Genomic DNA, 18,163 nt, shown 5'->3' with positions numbered 1-18,163 from the left:
ATTTGTTTTTAATTATTCCTTTTTTTCGTTTTTATTCTTCTTCCAAGTATGTATATTATATTTATTAAGTAGTAATTAAGTATTTATAGTAATTATTAATTTATCAATTTTCAAAACTCAATACCATAAATACAAGATTTAACTTGAATAAAGTAAGCAGAAAATTGATGAATAATACACCTGCCCTAATTTATTAACTGTTTGTTTGTAAAATATCCATCAATTTATTCATTTATTTATCTATAATGGATCAAAATGTTGTCATCTTGACGACGGTTTACCAATTAGTTTTGTGGCAAAACAGGGTGATTCTCCAAGTACAGGATGAGCTCTTATACTTGTTTTTAATCTTAAACGTTTATTTTATCTGTACTTATCCACCAATATCAACTTCTAAACTACTGAGTACATTTTAACAATCTTTTAATATAATTACGTAACGTCATTATCCATTAAAAGTATTAGATTTATAATATAAATAGTAAGTATAAAAACCCCCAACCCCCTTCTTCTTGGTTTTTTTTTAGTCTTATACACTAATTGTAAAAGCTGAAATAATTATTATATCAATAAAATTTGTTTTTTTCATACCTCCTTAATATTATACTTATGTCCCATACATTGTTGATTTATTTTAAAAAGATTAAAAATGATTTAATTACACTAATAATCATGAAATATGACCATAAGCCAATGCTTTACAAACTATTACATTTCGCATCGCAACATGTACTACAGAATCTTGTTTTATTTGAGTGAAATAACTTGTTTTTAGACTATTCTTCTTGCAATAATACAAAACATTTCATGCGATGACATGACATTATCTTTTCGATGTTTACAACTAATACAATGTGGACTTAAACCTTTGCGTTTAATATTTTATTCCGCTATAATCTACTTCTATTGTTGTAGTTGAATCCATGATCATTACGTCGTTTAGAATTTTCATTCTTCATCCTCCGCCATAATGTATGATTTATTAATTCAGAGGAAAAAGTAAAACAGCTGACATTCTTTTTGGCGTGCCTAATTTTTAAAAAAGAATGACTATAATAAAAATATTGTATTTATCGTATTTTATTAATAATGTTCGACTTATTAGTTATTTCAGAGAACATATTTTATGATTTGTCATGAACTTGGATAATTAACCATGGGTACATTGTAAAAGTAATTCATATACACTACTGTATTGCATTGACACAATTGGTAAAGTTTCAAGACAATTATAGTAATTTATATTATTTAAATAAACTTTTTTTTTTTTTAGTTTTAGTAATTACTATAATAGTCTATAATTTCCATACTAGTATTATCTATACATCATACAGCGTTTACAAACTTTAAGATTTAAAAATTATTTAATATTTATCAATATATCATTATACCTTCCTTAAGAACAAAATATGATGTAGCCATATAGATGAAACGAACAGATATTAAAATGATTTGTTAGGATATTGCTATAAATTATATAATATATTAAAAGTATTTAATATTATTTACAAGATTGGTATTAATATAAAACGTATGAAACACGAGAACACGATTTATTTTTCATGTTCAAAAAAATGTCTGAAATAGAATTTCTCAAATATATCTTATTTCATTTAAATTTATTATTTATAATTATTAGCTGCTTAAATTAGTGTACATAAACTCATCAGAATTAATATGCATATAATAAATATATAATAACGAAGAATAATGGAATCAACTTCTTAATGAATATTCCTTAGACTAGTGTTTGTTTTATAAATCTGTTGTATAAATCAATAGGTAGCTTAATAAAATATTAAATGGAATAATAGGTAGCATTTTACAATATTTTAAAAATACGTAGAATTAAATTGTGTTGAATTTAGTAGAAAGTTCAGCGTGTATAAACTAAATATGTCTAAGATGATAGTTATTATTATGTAATTTAATTTGACAAAATTCATTAAGAGCATTTTGCAAAACACGTCTGCTACTAATATATTCAGTTTTGATGACAAATATGCAAGATTCCCCGACGAATAAATATTTATTAATTAATTACTTGTCATCATTTACAAAACAACGGTGTTAACTTAAATAAATGTAAAATATGTGTCTCGATTCTAAAATATGTACAAAAATATTTAAAACTGATCAATAGTTAATATCATATAATAGGTAATAATATTGAATTATTTTACACGTGACCATAATAGCAGGGACAGAAAGAACATTAAAATTGTTCAAATAAAATTTAATAAGAACCTTTTATAGTCTTATATTTAAAAAACAAAACATTTATAATATCAACGGAAAATTGTTATGCTTTATTTTGAAAATATCAAAACCGTGAAATAATTGATAATTTTAATCAAGCGTTAATGTTTTTTTAAATAATATGAGATTACATGTTTATAATTAAGGTTTTTATTAATATTATTTTGACATATAAATTCAACAATGAAGTAAAGAAACGCTGATCCAAATCGTCAATAACTGACGGTTTTTATTTATTTTTTCTCAACCGACCATAATACAGATAATGAAATATTGTGTTATTAACTATTTTACGTTTAAATACTGTCTTTTTTCAAAATTTAATTGTAATGTGTGATCTAACTTTAGCTAGGTTTTTAAGCACTAAAATATTTTGGAATACTAAAGATATATTTTGAAAAGTTTTTAGGTAAACTGGTAGTAAGACTGAGAACAGTCTAATAGAATTATCATTTCATAGATTCTATTCTCTTGTTAGTGCTCCATGAACTAAGTAAAATACGTTTCACGTAAACAACATAAACTTAGCTTCGATGAACCTGAAACTCACGATCACTTTGTTTAGAGGGTACACTTCTTAATAATTTAAAACAAATATATTCAATTTTGCTTTAAGTTAGGGAAAATTAAAATGTTTTGACAAAAGAAGCTTTTAAACTTTTTCAGTAAAAAAGGACCTTTAAATTAGATCTAAAATAATACATTTAAATTATGAGCAGAGCTATGTATTTATTGAATATTTGAAAAATGCATATTTTAATTTATTTATTAATTTATTACAATATTTTTATTTTATTTATTTTTTATTTTTCAAATCTTCATTTTTGAAGATGGTTTTTGCCTTTCTGGTAGAAAATTACATATTAATCTAGTTTGTACTTTTGGTCAATTCCCGATGACAAGTCCGACTAAGTTTTCTTCGTATATTAGGATCTTCGGCGATAGATGACCGCAGGACAACCAATTCAATAAAATGAATGAATTTATTTGGTGAAGTTCCAAACGAAACCAACTGTGTGAAAATTCGGGAAAAAACTACCTGAAATATTTATTGTTATGTAGATCAGTGCTGAAAGTCTACAAGTGTAATGAATTATGAAAATCATTAAATATTTTTATATTTTATATTACTTAATATAATTTTATTATAATTCTATGGTAAAATTAAATATTGTTAAATATATTATGGTATGCAACATTTTTAGTATTCAATCAAAGTTCCACACAAGGCCTTACATGATAACGCAATATACCTGAAAAATCACCACACGATTAAACACCAATTTAACTAGTTTTAAATTTACAATTATAGATACAATTTAGATACTTCGGTATGTGTCTGTTTAGTATGATATTTTGCACTAAAATTACCAACTTTTCTTATAGGTTCAACACACATACATAAAAATGAATTGCATTTCAAAGAATACAAAGATATTTTGTAGTGCATCCCAATTAGAATATCAACACAAACAACTAATGACAATAGGAACATAAGAAAAAATTATGAATCATAAACGCAATCACAAGAAGCAATTCTCCAATCTCCCAAATCGTCTGGACATAACCACATAAATTATTTTTATTTAATTTTAATATTTTACATATATTTTTTATTATCAGTTTCTATTTTAAAAACTGGCTTAAGTTGTATTTAATAATTTCTATACTGTGGTCAGGGTGACCAGTTAAATCTTAAATATAAAATATCTGTTATCCAGAGGAAGTCGTGTGACTCTGTAGAAATATAATTACCGCTTAACTAGGGGCAGATAGATAATAATATAAGGATCTTTAATATAATTAAATCAAATCAAATAATATCGAATTTTTCACAATATCCACTACAGTACTTAACCCCCTACTCAATGACGAGATACATTCGAAACCTACTACTAGGTATACAGCAGAGTGACTTAGTAGTTTCAATATAACTGATCCCTATATTTTTTAGCATATATATTTTTATTTCCATCAACAAATTATACTTGTATAGTCTTGCAAAATAATACATATAAACATGATTTATAAATTCCGTATGGTCAGTGTTTTTTTGTATACATTTTACGAACTTGTCTCACCTTGGCAGTCGTCACTTGTATTTTGATTTCCGCGGTGTTGTGAGTGTGCCTATTTAATTACTGGTGAATTCAATAAGTGATAATATCTCTTATATATATTTCATGTTCAATTTGTAGCTTTAAATTATCGTACTTACCATTATTGTAATTACGAGATTATTCAATTTATTGAGATCATAAAAAGTAGATAACGATTACCGAAATTGTACAAATCGTTAATGTTACAAAGAGAAGATTCCCTTAATAACATTTGTATTGCTTCACAGACTCCTCAGTGTTATGCTTTACATTAGTGTTAAATTTAGTTTGAAAATTAAATACATGTACTATTATAGTTCGTAGTTAGAATATGTCAGTCGTGAGTGTATAATTTAATTTAATTCTTGATACATTGCTACTGCACGTGATATCTGCCTATATCATTGTTTGTGGTATTTCGAAACTCGTTTATTGTTATATAACTGTTTAATTATACGTGTTTGAGTAATAATACTATACCAGTACCACCCAATTTAAAGTAAAATTAAACATTTTATTAGTTTTGAGTAAATATTATAATGGTTTTAATTTGTACGCATGCATGAATTCAATTGTTTTCATACGTAATGCAGTGTATATTTTGTGATTATTATTTATAAAACACAGCTTATAGTTTTAAAAAAAATGACAAATGTATGGTCGTTTCCTTCTCGCGTATACAACTACTATACAAATTTTTTTTCTGTACTTAAGTATATTGTTAGGCGCAATGTTCATTTTTATATAATTGTGTATGCTTGTACTTATCATCTAATTTTTAACTGTACAATTGTCAATTATTACTCAAAATATTCAAAATTTATTGTTAAATATCTTTCGAATATAATATATTATAATTCAATTTCAATAGGTATTACACTATTATTGTATTATATGGCCATTGATTATTCATAACTGTAATCATAACTAATTATAGATACAATCAATTATGAGACAAAATAAATTAAGCTCCGGTCCTCGTTTTCAGCTTGTGTTAAAAAGAGAAAGCTCGTCATAAACTATATTATAGTCATTTTTAAAAATTGAAAAAATACAAATAGAATAAACTAGTAAGTTAGTACAAATATGAATAATTATAACAGTACCCCGGGGGTAAAGAACACCATATCCATTTTTGAAGAAATTTAGATAGCTTCATGTCCTTGTTGTACATTTTCCGCTCTATATAAAGGTACACGGCACTATGTCCAGTTATCAAAAGTAACGGAAATAAGGATATGGAGAATAAAACCATGTCCATTTTCTTTAGAAGCAAAGATGATGGAAAATTTGACTTTCTGTAAAATTACTATTTTTTTTTTTGACATGGTGTCCTTTATTACCTCCGGCGTACTGAATTTATTTAATAGAATAATATTAGTATTCAAAACATATCTTATTATACTGGATAGTGGATGGTTTTATAAAGCTAAAGTATATTGACGTGTACGATGTAACAAATTTAATATTACATTTTTCATTACTCTTACTTCTTACTTCTTAGTGGAATCGTTTCTCAGAAACTCGAAGTTCACGGGGGATGGGGGGGGGGATTTGACTTACTAAAAATTTCGAGTTATCAAAATTATTAGATGTGATTGTGATTTGAAATTTTGAAGAGGAATTTCATTTATTCGAGATATCGAGAATTTCAAGTTATCAAGGTTCGAGTTAAGAGCCGACTATACGTATTATAGTTATGATCTAACATAATGTCTTCAAAGCTGGTAGACTTAGTCATGTAAAATAGAATTCAAATTATCAACAGAAAGTTTCGAAAAGCGTAAATTAATTGAGTAAATTTTAGGTTTATTTAAAATTATTCTTAACAGATTAAGGTAAGCAAATTAATTATTTATTTATTATTTACTAACATATTTTTTACGGAAAAAGCTCTTTAACACAGAAAGATATAATAATAATCTAAACAGCCAAAAACAGAAAAAAAAAATGTTTACAAAATATAATATTTAAATTATTTATTTCTGTATATAAACGAGTTTTAAACCCTTTAGCAAAATACAATAATTGTGAGTACAGTTTGAGATTACCTTATGTATGTATATAACAATTTAAAAAAGTAAGAATTAGTAAGTATGACAATAGTAAACAGCGAAATGAAGAATACATTTTATAATAAAAGTTTAAATCATTAAATCAATAATAAATAGTTAAATAGAACCAAGGCGCATAGTAATTAAAAAACAATAAATTAAACAAGCAAATTTAAGGCCACATAAAAATTTTGCCTAAATACATAAATGGCATAACAACAAAATCAAGGTGATCAAAGACAGAGCTCTGGAAAAAACGAGGTAGAAGTATAATTGTTTGTACAAAGCGAAACATGAAATAAATTGCATTTTCTTAATACGTGAGTTTATATGTTAAAACCAATAAGCAATAATAATTCCTGCGAATAATTAAGATCATTTAATAAGTCATATAAAAACATAATATCCGCAACATTTCTCCTCGAGTCACAACTCACAAGACACGATCCTCAGTTGGGTAATCGTGCAGATTATATGAATCTCTTGAAATAGGTACCTATGTTTGATTTAAAACATAATAGTTTTAAAAATATGTACTGCATATTTTCAATTAGACTAGTATACAAAAAATAGTGGGGTAACCAGACAATTGATCCAAACTCAACATGATACCTTAATATTTTCAATATTAAAGAGAATTAACTTATTATCAAACTTAGAGGTAAGAATATATTAACTAGGGCATCTCAGTAGGTTAGTTTTTGATAGTTCAATTTTGAAGCATGTCATTAGAATTGTATAAATTTAAAGAACAAAATATAAATATTACATACCTACATAATAATAGTTAATAACTAATTTACCCAGCAAAAAAAGATGAAAAATATCTTTTGTGGTATACTATACGTATAATTGTTATATTTTAATTAAAATACATATTCTGAGTGGGGCAATAAATGTATTTATTTTGTAATAATGAAGTGACTGTATATAAGATATAAAAAAATGCTTAGATCTTTAACTTTGAGAGTAGTGTCTGATAAAAAATTGAATCCAGTTCATACTTTCAAGAGGTTAAAATAGAAAATGCCTAAAATTTTATAAAATAATTGAGAAAAACCAAAAAAAAAATAAGGTAAAACGGGAATTTTTACACAAAACCAGTTTTTGATTTTGTTTTTTTTTGAGGTATATTAACGAATAACTTTAGTTTGCTAAAAGTTATGCCATATAATCATATTAGCATTTTCTAAATTAAGTAAAATTTTCAAAATAATATGACTCATTTTTGACAACATTTGACATTTGACATTTTTTTAGTTTTTTGTTGCTATAAATGTAAATTAAGAATGCGAAATTCGTTAGATTCTTCATAATATATGGATCACATGCCAATCAATATAATATATCGAATATACATGCTCACAATATTTTTTTATAAGCAATTAAAGTTAGAATTTTGAGAAAAGTCGTCAAAATTGAGAATATTCCCAAATTGTTATCTAGTTAAAAATTCATGAAATCTTTAATATTCGTATAGGTACCCTGGTTCCCAGGATTGTAAAATGTAAGACAAGGTTGTAAGTAAAATATAATTATTATACCTACCCGATATGTTTGTTTTTATTTATTGTAACTACATTAATTTTTTTATTAGATAATTGATATTATATAGATTTATTACTAAATTTTATTTAAAAATACAAATTATAGTCTTCTAAATATAAAAAAAATAATAAAATAAAGACATAGGTAGGTTTTATTTAAAAAATAACGTTTTGGTAATTTAGGTATATTATTATGTTTTATTGTCATATAATTCATTCGATTGCATGTTGTACTTAGAATAGGATTGGTTATTTAATTTTGAATCGATTTTCAGCCATTTGATTTTCAGGTTTACTCGTGTTATTGTGTTGAGTGTTCCAACTGGAAAATGGATAATCAACAAGACGACATAACTGTGACTTTGGGATGCGAAAAAGAAGAGGAGAATAATATGACATCGGATACGTGCGCCCTCCGAATAATCCACCGAAAATTTAGCAGAATAGAGTTGAAATTGAAGAAAAAGTTACTGAGTCTGGTTCAGTACTAACGCCGGCGAATCATCTTGAATTCTTGGAAACTGTGTCCGATGCTATACAATCAGCGACGATGCTCAGTAGACTGCAGGACTCTGCTCCTTTAAACATGAGTATAACAGAAGAGAAAAATACAGATTTCCAACAATTGGATTGTGAAAACTTAAACAACCGTCGTTTACTGATTTTCAGGCTGAGATATTACGCCTAAAATAAAAGCTTCCCGTTTTTCCTAAATTGTATTTTGTTATTTTTCCAGGCTCTTTTGAAAACTACTGATAATTTTAAATTTCGACCTCCTAAATGCACTAACTAGATTCACTTTCTTACCGGAAAAATTAATGGAGTTGAAAATCGAACTATTATTTTGATTATAGACATACAAAAAGAGGCTATGAGTGCAAGATGCAATATTTAAAAATTGCATGTAGTCAAATCTAAACTTATATTTTTCGTTTTTTTAAATTTCTATTTTGGTATAGCTTTATTAAATGTTTTATTATACTTATAAATATAAGTGAAGAATACAAATATGCCTTTGCTGTAGTTTACTAATGCCAGGCTGCATTAATGCATGATCAATCACTAAACATTATCAATAGTGAACTGATTATAGTCCATGCTTAGTATAATTTAGAGGTCCGTGTTTGGCCCATTCAATTTTATCGAACTACTAAATATTAATAAGTGTTTCTTGCTATCCGGCATAAGTAACTTAATACACTGCATAGGTATTGGAGAATTTGTAAATGTGGGAAACAATAAAATATTATGAATTAATGCACAGCAAGTAAAAAATTATAAAAGAGAATTAATTTATATTTTCGGCTTTCTTTGAATGTAGTGTAAATAAAATAAGAAATAAGAAAACAAATTTGTTTGTCGAATGGGCCATCTAAGGTTGAGGGCCGGTAGAAATTTCAAATCTGGCCCTAAATGTATAAAGTAATGTGTACAACTTTTTATTTTACAACATACATTTTGGAATGTGTTTTTCTCTGGTTTTTGTTTGATTTTCGTGATAAGAGATAACGTCTATTTAGGAAAGTTATTTTGCTTTACATAGGTAAATTATTGTGTATTGGAAATTATTATTTTTCAGCTTACTTATTTTATATCTATATTCTAGTTGAACTGTTTTACTGGGCTAATTATTATAGCATCAAAAAATTAAATTATATATATTAATATTATACCTATTCAGTACATTGAAATACGTCATCCATTTTCCGAGGATTGCGATACCTGTGGATAGGTAACATAATTTACCTATGTCTTGCATTGATTCGCCAGCCTTTGTCTCGTAATCCTCAGTGAACAGATGACTCGTCTCATTAAACTTAAAATAATGAGCCCAGGCAGTAGATTACTGTAACGGAGAACATAACCCTTTTCCCGATTTTTGATGGACATGGCAATTTTATTTTTGAAATTCCTTATGCACTAAAACCATAAATGTCTTTTCCGTTATTTTAACAAAACTGAGTAACCAGAAAGTCGTAGTCATGTTTCGGTGTGAAAAGAAAGCAGAGGTGGCTTAACCCTATTTTCATTGAAATTCAGTTGCACAGTGATGTTTCAAATTTTAATAAAAATAAAGCGATATCTATCCAATAACATTGGTCCACTAATAAAAACTTAGAGGTTGTGACGTGTACATTATTTTGTTATTGGAACTTGGAAGTGAAATACTAAAGTAAAAATAGTAATTATCTGCTAGTACTTTGGACGATTAACTATTTGTAAGACAACATATCGGTATACCAATAATCATACGTCATAATATAGTATTACTATGTAATATTATGTAATATAAATAAAAATAAAATATATTTTTAAAATAGAAAACCATTATTTTTAAGTGTGGCATTTTTTTACAAAATTAATAATTGTTTTAAATTTTAAATAACGTAAACTTTACACATTTTGTGATATTTTTATATTTTAAGATTTCTTTTACTACCTAGTACCCACTGGTATTTTAATTCAAAGGCATATATTCATAAATTCACTTTATTATATTTTAATAAAGATTTTAAATTAATTAAGTCAAAATGTAATTAAACAATAATACAAAGCTTGACAATGGCACTAGCCGTCAATGCTTAGTTCAATAAAATTAAATATATTCGAAATTTTTAATCATTAATTATTTTTACGAAGAACTCAAATAAAGTAATTAATTAATAAATAATCAGTGAACTATATTGTTTAGTACTTATAAGTGGTACCTACAACATGATTAATTAAATAAGAAACCTTCCTGTGGACAACAGCGATATATACTTCCAACTTCCACATGTGTTACAATAGCTATACTACAATATACATAATATAAATCATTTCCCTTTTTTGGAGGGTTTATTGTGATTGAGTTAAAAGAGGATTCGGCAATAAGTGGATTTTTGTGGTTAGAATGTTTGCAATTAATCAACATTAGAGGTGGAAATTTTTTTTTTCTTCGGTGTATGTATAGTTGAGTGTTGCATTTCTTAAATTAGTGTTTTAAATCACTGAATCAATTTAGTTAAAATTGAATCAGGTTCAGTATGAGCCATAAAATAGTTGAACAACGTTTATTATTTGGTGAATTTATTTATTACTGATCATTACTTGAACATTTCATTGGAAGCAGCATTACCTTTATATATATGCAATTGTTTCACAAAATAATCTATGAATTAAATTAATAATATCCCCATCATTCATCAATCATCATTGACGGTACCTGTAACTGATAGTATTTATCTTAGGATTAGAACCTAGGTGGACATATTTATGATATAGTAGGACACATGTCCGTTAAATTAATAATAATTAATTACCTATCATAATATTTAGATCTCGGACAAGAAAATCAAAAATTTGAATAAAGTTAAAAGTCCATAAAATAAAATTTATATCATAAATATTTATCACTATATACGATTTACATAAAAATATACAAATTAATGTAAAACAAAACTCTGAACACTGTCCTAACAATAATGTTTGTATCATCTGTGAACTATAATAAAAGATCTTTTCACATAATTGGTCACACACACACACATACACATTCTTCCAATGACTTGGAAGCTCATGAAATTCAATTTTATGAAAAAGTAAAAATCAATAAGGCAAAACTATCGCTTCATAAGATATGCAAAACAGCTAAAAAAAACGTATACTGCTCAGATTTATAAGATTACAAAATACGCGTACGAAGTATCAGCCGGACAACAATGAAGGTATTTTTAAAATGTTTAGGTTATTGTATTTTATCGTTCATTGCGTACGAATTGGTACAGGAATGAATGGATATGATATCATAATAATTATAATTTATTTCATTTTCACACACAATCAATTTTGTTTTATGGATTCTAATCGTATTTTTTTATTATAAAATTATATTTATAACATAGATTTATACCGGATATGATGGCGATATAATCATAATATTATATTGTTGCTTTGCTGAGAAAAGTTCGTGCTAGTCAAAAAAATGATATATGGCTTAGATTTGCCAGCTTAAATGAACGAATATTATTTCCTACGGTGATGAGGTTCACTGCTGTGATCAACAACCCGCGTCCAAGCAGACTCGGTAGTCGGCGCGCGATCGTATCGCTTGGCAGCGCTAATTTCAAATTTACTTTACGAAAATCTAATCGCAACACAAACATCGATTATACGTACGAAACGTATACAGACAGTTTTACATTCATAGAGTTGGCTTCCAATCATACGACAGTCATGAATATTGGGCGAATCGCCAACGTCGTCAGCACAGAGTTGAGTCGAGTTAAAAAAAAAAAAACTGACAACGTGTACGAAATAATAATACAGCTGTGCGGAGGAAACGGCTAACAGCAGATTCACAACTGTCGATGTTATTTTTTTTTTCTTTAACAAGTGGCAATTTCGAAAAATATCACGTTTTCGTATTATCTGATGTGGTGATACAGAGCACACAAGATGTATAATATTGTATATTTCTTCATAATATTATCATAAAACTCGGTAGCAACGAAATGGTAAAAAATCATGTATTATTTAAATTTTAACGGTTAGACCGTGAACATGAATTTAGAGTATATAAATATTGTGAAATGGAAACGTATAAAAATAATGATTTAAAAGGATTCACATTGCTTTTTGATAAAACCAATCGTATTATTGAAGTTTTTTTTTTCAATTATTTCTAAAGAGAAGTTTTGAAATTATCTATAGTTTGCCTAAACTTTTCTTCCGCTTTTGAATTAGACATTCTGAATTAGAATATTTTTCTAAAAATTTCAATACATGAAAATTGATTTTCGAAGGAGTAGCGAGAATTAGTCAGTTATGAATTACAAATATTTTTCATTTTTATATGAGCAGAGTGGATTGGCACGGTGACAGAGGTACCCCGTAAAATGTTGGTCCATTACCTACTCAACTCTTCTAAACTTTAAATTCTTATGAGATATTTACTGACAAATATAATAGTCGTTTGAAATTCAATTTTATATTTTGAAATGTTCATAAAAATTTCTGATTCGGACTTTGAAGAAAATATAAACATACATATTAGTAAGCAATATAATTTGTTTTGTAATTATTTCATATTATTCATTTCATAAAAAAATTATTTCCAAAAACATAAATACTTTTTGAGAATATGATTCTTGTTTACCTTATGAAAATTTACCTTTAATTATTAATTTATTTACCTTAAGTATTTACATTATATGTTTAATAGAATATAATATAGGTATATTTTTATGTGTTCTTAGTTAATAGTTTCTTACACAGTTACGGACTTGCGTTATTCGACCCTGGTAGAAGCGATTAGAAAGCTAATCGTGTAATTAATTTTTCATTGATTGAATAGTTGTTGGCTTTTTAATTTCTTAAAATTTTTTTGATTTAAGAACTTTTAAAATAATTGCCTAGAAATTAAAAAACCCGTGGTTATTCAATAAATAAAAAATGAATTACATGATTACCGTAGTCGAACTTGGTTAACTCGAAACCGTCTACACCTCGAACTTTTTCCCCTATCACTAGAATTTCCTGTTTAAGCAATACAAGAAAATTGTGTTTAACTTTCATATTATTATCTTAAGGATAACTCGAAATTCTAATTTAATTGAAATCAATGATAAATGTGCTATTAGCGTTATTCTCTTATGTATGATGTAAGCACATTTACTAATAAAGTCATGTACCAGCTATGTAATTGTTACTGATAAGTGGCTCATATCTAATAGGTTTATCAGTTACCACTCACTAACGACTGGTATTATCCACAAACATACAAATGATATAATACATAGATATTAGTGCTCCGTGACGTTTAAATGAGACGTGTTTATGAGATTTTTTTGTTATTATCCGTAATTTCGAACATTAATACGCATGCCATGTAGGTACTTGGAAAACTTTAAAAACTTAAATTTTATACTTTTGTAACTGTATATCACAATCATTGAAACAGTTTTCTCGAAACCTTGAAAAAAATATGATAATCATCAATCCCCGGAGTTTGTTTTATATTAAAAACTTTAGTTTCTAGTTGATGATAGGCCACGGGTAAAAAATTTACATGAAAGAAGGTTATCTGTTTAACATTTTTCTACTTTTCTGCATTATTTAATTTATCCTTTGGGTGACTACACATTACATAGAATGCTTCTATCAAAGTAATTTATAAAAGACCTAATGACCGCTGGGGATATAATAATGTTTTCTACGATTTTTCTTATGATTACTGTTATTATTTTTTTTTTTTTTTTAAGAAATTTCACATTTGTTTAAATATATAAACAATTTTTTCTACTTAACTTTAATATATATCTAATTTTACAACAATATTGACTAAAATATAAGTGTACTATTTATTTATCACTATTCAAAAAAATGTAAATTAAATAGCAGCTATTTATTACAACTTAATACTTAAATAATATAATTGGTTGAATATTACAATAAGAGATAATATAAAATACCAAAGTACAACTGATGCTTTTTGCACTACCTCCAGACTTTTTTACACTTATTTAAAAAAATGTTGATTGTATTATTTGAGCGTTTTCAAGAAAATTTTAAATAGATAGCACCTATAGATATATTAAATGCATGTAATCACTAAACTTAGTGTCTTATTAAAGATATATTGATTTATGCAAAGGTTACAAAGACAATTTATCTGTACAGAGAATGGTTGTTTTGATACTAATAATGAGTTTATCTAAACTATTATTATTATTATCTCTAACTTAACTTTATTTTAAATCATTCTTTGATTATAAAATAAATATTCATAATTTTAAAATTTTAAATTATAACATCTCGTCATGCCTAAGTATACTTTCCATGTGTGATATATAATGTATAAAAGCATTTATCTAAAAATGTATTTTTGATGTTTAAAAAAGTTAAGGAAAATACGAAAAAATAAATATCAAATAACACTTAAAGTTTACTAATACCAAGTTCAAAAGTTTTACAAAATTACCCTCGATTCCTTTAAACTTTAAATTACGGCGTTTAATGCTCAGAACTATTTATTCATTGTTAGCTGTTATACTTAAAATTTTCAAAACAATTTAGTCACTTTATGAAATGATCTAAAATCTACTATCACTTTTTAGTTTATAATATAATATTGTTGAAAAATGATGAACTAAGATGTATTTTAAACGCCATAACTTAAAATATAAACTATAGCATTTCGATCCAATAGACCTAAAGCTAAGACTTAAGTAATGAATATTTATGATGATTAGCATCATACAAGTAAAATACACTTTATTATGGAAATGTCAGTGTCTTAAATTTAGTCAACACATAATGAAACACATTGGAGACTTCAAAAGAAATAAGTATTAAGTGGAATGAAAGAATTTTAAATATTTAATGGATTTTATTTTTTTTTTATTCCATAATTTGAATATGGGTAAAAACTTTAAAATTGAATTACTTGTCTTCAAAATCATGGAGCTATACATGCATAGTATTCATGAACAAAATATGTCTGAAATAAATTATGTACCTTTTCACTAAAAAATAAAATAATCAAATACTAAAATATTTAAATATTCTATTATTGCAATACTGGTACAGCGTTAACATATATTAATTCATAAACAAAAACCATTTTTTTCTTCGTTGTGCGTCATTACGGAATGAAGGAAGGAAATGATTTATTATGGCAAAGATAAATTAATAACACTATAGCTACTACGCAAGTATGTTTCCGGTCTTGTTTTAATTTTATTTTCGCTGATAGTTATAAATTTTCATACTCATTTAATAGGGACGCTAACTTATTGTTTAAAACAAATGCAATTTTTTCCGACTTAAGGTGAGAGTGTATTCGGTATACGGAATAAACGTGAGTTGCTATATTATTGTTTTGCGTACACGCCAAGATAATGCTTTCAAGAGGCACCTACGGCTTTTGCATACCTATACCTAAACCTATCTGTGTGGTAGAGTGGAAAACTGAAATAGATAGTGTTGGGTTTTAGTGTTTAGAGAACCACCCCCCTTCCGTGCATCTAGCTACACAAAACGCCGAACAAACAGTTGATCAATCAACAACAGCAGCTGTACTCGATTCAAGTCCCGACGTCGTATGGTCTAATGGAGATACAAATGTATTTGAACAGTATGATAATAATGAAAACCACGACGGAGATAAACTGACCAAAAATATAAACACAAAACGTACAACACAGATATATCTGTGATTAAAAAATAATTAATCAAAATCGACTTAATTGTGATACAATAATGAAAAGAATATGATTTTTTTTTATTTTAAAGGAAATTATAAACAATTGAAAATATTATTATTTCAGTATATAACACTGTAAAAATTAATTGTTGGCATTCTCCTTTTTTTTCTAGCTTTTTCTTCATTTAAAAATTTTAATCAATAACTATTTACAATTATTATAATTAGGTAATAAAAAAATATATACGCAGATAAATATTAGACTTAATAAGTATAATAATCATAAAATAATTAATTTTATGTTATAATATACGTAGGTAATTAGTAATTATTCCAATACATTTGAATGGCAAATTAATTTCAAGTCGCAGTAGCTAAGCTGGTGTGTTTGAAACGAAATATACTTTAAGACACTCTTTATACCTTTACCTATATGGCTACATGATACAATAGTACTTTTTATTACATAAATATTTTATTGTCAAGGGGTTTTAGATAATAATATACTACTTGTGTAATATTTAGGTAGAGAATATCATGTATTGAAAATTAACTATTTAATGCAGGATGATCGAATTTTAAGTTTAATTAATTTTGACCTCGTCATTACACATTACTTATAATCAATAAGACTGTAGCAAATAGAAATATATGTGTAGATATTATTCAAATAACATATACCTACATTGCAGATCTAAATTACCTTTTCTGGTACTTCAAAGCAGAGGCCAATCCACGTGAACGGCGTACCTATATTAACAGATAATTATGTTCATAATGTTCATAATGTTCATAATATATGGAAATGTTTGGTACCTATATGGTGCGGTGATTTATGTACTTCAAACATATACAGATGTGGGACATCAGTGTTGTTAATATCGTTATAATTCTTGAACTATATAACTTAATACTTTTTAAGAAACATTAATAATGTAGTGCACACGAGAGACCATAAGAAAATGTTCATAACAATATAATAATTGTATATTAATTGATATTTTATAAATCGTGGGTTGAAGATATTTAATTCTTATAGGGGATAGCGATTAATGATTATAGAGTATATTATGGAATGTAGATAGTCAGGTTACGTTAAAATTTCATTTCAGAAATTGGAAATTATCCAAAAATGTTTCCTTTTTTAAAGCCATTATTATTTGTTGTATTAAATATAAATATACAAGTTATTTTCGGATTTTAATTTGTGTTAAAGAAAAAATAATGTTATTACTGTTTATTGTTTAGTACTAATTATTAAAGTTAAGTCAGTGATAGAGCTCAAACATGACAACGTAAAATATGAAATAAATTATTTCATATCATAATTTTACAAATTAAGCTTTTCTAGTATATTCATAATTCATTATATGTATATGTTTTAAAAATGTACACCTAATTCAAACCCTAAAGTAGCTAATATAACACTAAATGTACATGAAAAGTTAGTTAAGGTGTCCGACGAGTCTTTACCAACACTTTGTAAGTGGTTATGTAAATTATATTAGGTATACAGTTTTTTTATAATTTTTAGGGACATCATATTATAATAAATGTTACCATATTATATTGCATTATGAATCATTTTTATTTTTAACTTTTATCAACAATATTGTGTATGAATCATTAACAAATCATTGATTTCTAATTAATAAGCAGTGCCTCCAAAGGACGTTTAAATAACAATACGAGCACACAATAATGGCATTATCTTTTTATATTATCATAAATATATAAACATTTAAGTACTTACCACCCTTAACCAACATAAATAAATATAAACCAATAAATCATAATGTTCGATAAGCTATTGATGAAATTTTTTCGTTAAATATTATAAACATTTTGCATTGTTGGACTTACACTAAATAATGCTACAATACTACATTGGTTAGTAAATCGAGGAAAAATGATTATAATTAAGCTTCGTTATTATTTATTTTACAATTAAAACGAAATGTAAAGGGCAATAATGCATATTTTTTAATTGATAAGAGTATTTTTTTTTTTTAATGTGAA

The sequence above is a fragment of the Myzus persicae genome, unplaced genomic scaffold (assembly GCF_001856785.1).
Source record: "Myzus persicae strain clone G006 unplaced genomic scaffold, MPER_G0061.0, whole genome shotgun sequence".
Classification (NCBI taxonomy): domain Eukaryota; kingdom Metazoa; phylum Arthropoda; class Insecta; order Hemiptera; family Aphididae; genus Myzus; species Myzus persicae.
This window is presented reverse-complemented; position numbering follows the sequence as displayed.